This window comes from Eulemur rufifrons, chromosome 7 (genome assembly GCF_041146395.1).
Source record: "Eulemur rufifrons isolate Redbay chromosome 7, OSU_ERuf_1, whole genome shotgun sequence".
Lineage (NCBI taxonomy): Eukaryota > Metazoa > Chordata > Mammalia > Primates > Lemuridae > Eulemur > Eulemur rufifrons.
In genome coordinates, this window is record NC_090989.1 from 55,423,332 (window position 1) to 55,429,926 (window position 6,595).

Below are 6,595 nucleotides of genomic sequence, written 5' to 3' on the forward strand. Positions count from 1 at the left end.
TGATTAGAAATTTGACTCTTCAGAGCCTTGTTCAGTGTAAGGAATTTACACTGAAAACAGAAATTTCAAAGACAAGCAAATAACACTCTTTTACACTTTCATAATTGATGATCTAAATGATCCGAAGAGTTCACTGAAAAAATACCTCCTTCATGAAATGAAGCCTATTGACTCCATCTGACTCCAGTTCCTCTGCTACATCCCCTTGGGGATTGTGAAAGTCATTTATTTTATACTCTGTGTTGTACCCCATTCACATCTGATTTGGGGGGACTCTTCCCCCTGTACTATCATTGGCCGCCCTAAGCCCTTCCCCCACACCCCACAGACTCCTTCTGGTTAAGACACTTCCATTGGGATGTGATGCTAGCTATTATCCTGTTTATTTTAACCTAGAGGCCTTTTAACTATGTGATCTCTTCTTACAACTCCATTTCCTGAATCTTTCTGCTGTGCTTAATTCCTTGAAATCTAGTTTTTGTACTTGCTACATTCCTGAAACATCATCATTCATTCTTAAGGCTCTCTAGTGACTACCTGTTTCCAAATTCAGTAGACTTTCTCCATATCATTTCTGACATATTTGCCACAGTCAACTAGTCTCATGCTTAGTGTGACTGTATAGTGAACCAACTCCAAACTCAGTGATGTAAAATAGCAATCATATAGTTTTGCTGTCTGCTTTTGTAAGTTGTTTGGGATTCGGTTGCTATAGGATGAATTTGGCTAGTGGCTCTTGCTTCAGGCAGTGACTGCTGGGGTAGCTTTGCTTTATGATGAGATCAGCCAGGAAGGCTCGTCAAATTTCTCTGATCTTCTTCCCATGATCAGCAAGTAGGTGGGCATGTTCTTCTCATGGAAATGGCATAGATGCAAGAAATTAAATGGAAACATGTAAAGCCTCCTATTCCCTAGGCATGGAGCTGGCACAGTCACTTCTTCCCACATGCTATTGGCAAAGCAAGCCACATGGATAAACCCAGAGTGTAGGGGCAGGGAGCCACATCCACCGTGATGAGGCCGTGGTAAAGGTGTGGCTGTAGGGAGTGGTGGAGAATTGAAGGCGTTCATTCAGTCTGCCACGCCTGACACTCTCTCCTACTCTGGTGTTTGTGACTGCATCATTCTGAGTCTCTTCCTGGGACGCTGGTGACCTTTCACTAGATCCTCTAATTATATAGCTGTGGATTTTCAGCAATACTCTGTCACTTACTCTGAGTTCTTCTCTTCATCAGTAAGATCCTTAAATTCAATGAGTGCCTCAGTGTTGAAGACCTCTCAGATTTCTACTCTAAGCCCTATTTTCTTACCAGTTTTTTTTTTTTGTTTCACTTACTGAGATTTTAGTTTGTATAAGTCACCTAAAAGCATCTTTTCCTCTTACATTTTTTAACCCCTATCAGTGGTTACAACATTACACTTCTTGATACTTTATGTTCCATATCATGTTCTATGCTGTCTTATCAAATTTTTGTAAGAAATTACTCTTCTTTTTTTCCTAAGATGGCCTCTGTTTTCCTTGCCCCCTCCCTACCAGTCAATTTCTATACCCAATTCTTCAGGGCTCAACACACGGTCACCTTTTCTGTGATACCACCTTCTCTGACATCTCTAGACTTTTTTGGTTTCCTTTGCTTTTGAATTCCAAGACTACTTCTAATTTATGTTATAAAATCATCAATATTATCAATAATTTATCAATTCAATATTTTCTGTCATAATTTGTTTTGTTCAGTTTATATATACCCACTCTCCCCAGATAGACTATAACGCAAAGAGGCAATGTGTCACATTAGGGGAGTTTAGGATTCAGAGACAAACAAACCTGGTTTGAATCATAGACAGCTTCTTATTACCTGTGTGCCTTGAGCAAGTTCCTTAAACTCCTTGAGCATCAGCTTTCATATCTATAAAAATGGGTTATCTACCCTGAAGAATCTTGGGGAGGAACAAAGGGGACCATGTATGGAAAGCACTCAGCACACAATAGGCTACTATTATTTTGCCTTCCTTTCCATTTCTCCCTCTTTTTGTCTCCTCTAGTTCTTGTTGCTGTTTAATATTGCTATGTTCTACTTACATGTTTTCATTCTCTCTCTTTAGTTCTAAAGGAAAAAAATCTATATATTTTATATTTCACAGTTATCTGCGTATATGGAAGGACCAAATCATGTGGCCTGAAAGTCTATATCTATTATGAGATTTTTAAAAAGGCTTTTTCCTCCAAGGTTTCCAGGGAAGAAGTCTTGCTTGTATTAGCAGAGCCCAGTGAATTGTGAAATAACTGCAGTTTGTATTGAATGTTTCCAGTTATCTTGTTTTGTATGACTTTTTTCTACCCTGTTCAGGAATACGCTCACTTTCCTCCAATAAAACATTTCTCAGGGAGTATCTGATATTGGTCCTTGCTAGATTTGTGTGAGTTTTAGCCTGTGTATTTCCTCCTCCCGGTGTCTCCCTAACGATTCATTCATTCAATTATTCACTTGTTTATTTTGCTATGGGCCAATGACTTTTCTCCACTCCAGGCCACATCACCCAGGGGTAGGTTTAGTCCAAAAGATGCTCAACACCTTCATTCTGCTCAACCCACTGAGACGGAGCAGTGCCCCTCTCTTATTATCAGCAATTTAAGAAACTGATCCTTTCCGCATGGCTTCCATGAAAGTTTCTTGTCTAGTTTGCAGCTTTGTAGCTAATACAAAAATGGAGAAAATAAAATTCAATGTGCTATTAGTAGGATAGAATATACAGAAGGCTGAAATCAAATAAATAAGGTAAAACTCAAGAGACAAAGACCTATATTTAGTACCAAATAAGCTTGATTGTATAATATTACATACAAATAAACCAAAACCATAAATAAATAAATAAAATCCAAAAACCTAACACTATGGGATGCTGTGTTGATACAGGCACAGAGTCATTCCTTATCAGTGGAGACCCTAGTCCCATTTTACTAAGTCACATCTGGAGCACGGCATTAGTTCTGCAGGACACACTCCAGAATGATAATTGACAAACCAGGAGCTGTTAGAGGAAGACAGCCAGGGAATGTAGTGTCTAGAAACCCTTCACAATAGGAAGCACGGGACAGAAAGAGGCTCTAGCTTCCCATGCATATCAGGAGGTCTGCCTTGCTGGAAAAAGAGTAGTCTTGCTTTATTCTGCTTGAGAGAACAGGACTGACACTGTTCAACAGTGGAAGGTCTGTCTTACAGGGTACTGAATTCCTTAGCTCTGAAGTTTCAAGCTAGAGCTCAAGGGACACTTGAGAATGATAGTGACCCTTATACCAGGCATTGGTATAAGCATATTACACACACACACACACACACACACACACACACTTAATTCTCACAGCAACCTTTAAAGTTAGGTATTATAATTATTCCCATTTTAGAGATAAGGAGACTGAGGCTCAGAGAGTTTGTTTTCCAAGGTTACACAGCTAATTAGGGACAGAGTTAGGATTTGAGTCCAGGCATTTATTACCATTCTGTCTCTAAAATGTGGTCAATATGAGATTTTTATACGTGATGTGCATTTAGTCTGAATGTACTTTAAGTTGTCTTTTACCTCTAAGTCTTTTTCATAGAGACAGTTCTTGTTATATAAGTAATAGTTAAAAATCCTTCTATGCTTCATCTGTGCTTTAGATAACTTTTATAGATTTATTTCAACCCTATGTATTTTAAGTACTATCTGGTGGTAGAGCACAAATAACATAAAAATTAGAGCATACAAATAATTTCCTCTTTCTTGGCAAGTTATTGTGCATCTAAAAGGATAATAATATACTTCTCCTCTCTCTTGAATCACACAGTAAAGCCTACAGTTCTTCCTAAATCTCTATGAGTTATTAGAGTGGCTTTGAATTATTCAGATGGAAGAATAGAAAGAACACTAGTATTTGCTGAGCATTTTCTGGATACCAGGAACTATATTTGGAGATATATATATATTACGTCACTCATAAGTTTCTGTAGAGACAGAACGGAGTTACATATCTTGACAGAGAAAGTACAGGGTACAATATAGACAACCTTAAAGAGAATGAGAACAACATATAGTCTGTCTCTACCCTAAGAGTGGCTGAAGCTTGAGGAAGAGAGAATAGGTGGGAAAGAGGAGGCTTCAAAGCCTGACCTAACAAGGGAGACAACCCCAGACTTCTGAACAGTCAACCACCCTTCCCTTCCCTAGTCCTGGCAGAGTCTGCCCAGCAACACTTTCCTGTGGGTCCCCATGCACCGTGTGGTGCTTTTCCTTACGTGTCTGCTTGCCTTCTCTTTTGTTACTAGAATCACCCAGAAAAGACTGTATGGCTCACTCTACCTCAGCAAGTCAGCTCTGTGTGCTGCTAAATGGCTCCATCATGTGGGAAAGACCCAAACTTCCCGTATTAGTTATCTATTGTTGTATAACAAATTACCTCGAAACTTAGTGGTGTAAAGCAACAGCATGTTTATTTCACAGTTTATGTGGGTTAGGAATCTGGGAGTGACTTAGCTGGGTAGTTCTAGATTGGGATCTCTCAGGAAGTTGCAGACAAGGAATTGAGCAAGTCTGCAGTCTCTGAAGGCGTAACTGGGGCTAAAGGAACCACTTCCAAGATTATCCACATGACTCCTCAGTTCCTTACTAGGCAGACCTTCCATAGACTCCCCACAGTATGGTTCTCCTCGGAGCAAGTAAGGAGGGAGAGAAAGAGACAGAGAAAGAAAGAGAGACAGAGACACAGAGAGAGAAAACCTTAGATGAATTTTTTTAAATAACCTAATCTTGGAAGTGACACACCATCACTTCTGTCATATGTTATTGATCACCCAGACCAACCCTGATAAAATGCAGGAAAGGACTTGACAGAGGTGTGAATACCAGAAGGGGGGGATCAGGGGGGACCCTCTTTGAGGCTGACTACCCCAATTCCATTGTTGGACTTTCTAGTCCTACAGGTCCTTCAGTTACAATGCAGGTGTTTCCAGAGAGGGTTAGCATGTTAAGAGGCCATTAGCTAATTAACCAAGTAGCTGCCACTATGAAAAGCAGAAAATATATGGGCAAGTTGTGTGTGGAGTGGGGACAAGAGGTGCAAGAAAAATTTCTCTATGGGGTTCTGGAAGAGGGTCAGTGGGGAAAGATCTACTGTCTGTGGGAGTATTAGGACAGAATGATGATAAAGCCACCAAAAACCAAGGTCCCTGTGTAAGTGAAAGGAACAGAGTGGGAGTGGGGAATGCAGAGCCATTCCATTCGTTGTCTTTGCAAACGTCAAGTACTGAGACTTTGATACTCGCACCCACGTCTGCAGAAATGGAGGAATAAAACAGGTGCTATGTCTCACTGCTGGTTAATTAAATGTTGATTCCAAGGCAGCTGGTGGAGTATGTGCACTATATATTATCCTCAGTTTGGTTTTTCTCCTTTTTTAAAAAAAATCGCACATTTTAATTAACCTTCCAGCCCTTGCTGGGGCTTTGAAAGAACTTAATTGACCTGCAGGGATTGGAAGACACAATAGCCATAAAAAGGCTACATCTCAGTTGTTTTCACTCCAAGGGCTTATAAAATTAAAATTATTGTTTTATTTCATTCTTTGAAGCCCAGAGCTACAGGCAGATTCATATTTGGAACTATGAGAAGCATCCTTGAATGCTTAAGTGAGGATTGCATACAGGTATTTAAACAGCAGCTACATGTGAGTATTTAATACTTGAATCTTTTATTCATTTGGAGCCTTTGGGTTTGCAATAAGACTTGTACTTTCCCATTTTGGGGCTTTCTTCGTTGAAGATGGGAAATATTTTGGCTGGAATTTAATATGCAAACTTTCACAGTCAGGTGGGATGTCTCTTGATATCAGGACCCTTTAAGAAATTTCCAGTGGTTTTCAGTTTTGTCAAACATAATGCTTAGAAACACAGTCAATGTGCATATTTCATTTTCCACACGAAAAAGCAACTCACAGGTATTTATGGAAAACCAGTGATATACAGATATCAGAGCTGTAGGTTAACACTTGCTTGTCCTCTGGGTAGAGATGAAAATTCTCAGGACAAAGCCTTAAGAGTGGGTAAGTTCACCACAGGAGTGAGATGGGCAGAAAAGAGTAGAGGGTCAAGAGCTGGTGTGCTGAATGTCCAGAAAAAAGGAAGCTAGAAAAGGTGATTAGAGGGAGAAGACTGGGAGGTAGAGGAATGAATGCCCAAGAAAGAGCAGTGAATAAAACTAAGGCAGGCATTTCAGAAAGACAGTCGTCAGTAATGTCAAAGGTTGAAGAAAACTAGTTCCAGAGTCTACAAAGGTGAACCCACTGGGGACGACCTGGAGAGAAGAGGAAAGTTTGTTTCAGAAGGAACTGTCTGAGGAATCATAAAGATTCCTAAACACGGGAAAGAGAAGAATAATCACTTATTGAAATAATCAGTTTATTTTTCCCAGGTCTAAGGAAAGAACAAAATACATATAAATGGAATCCAAGTCTTGGAGGACATTGGAAAGGGAATTTTTAAGTCCTTTCTTATACAGCCTCGCTGTTCAAGTTAGCATACAATCATTTTAGCTCAATAAAGATGCTTTTAAGAAGAAAGTT

General features: G+C 39.7%; 1 non-coding gene across 1 annotated transcript; it reads left to right on the forward strand.

Annotated features, from left to right (window-relative positions):
- The first annotated feature begins 6,243 nt into the window (after positions 1-6,243).
- Positions 6,244-6,374, forward strand: LOC138388963 (small nucleolar RNA SNORD22). The gene has a single exon (XR_011234411.1). It is a non-coding gene; the product is annotated as a small nucleolar RNA SNORD22 (small nucleolar RNA).
- Positions 6,375-6,595: the final 221 nt, after the last annotated feature.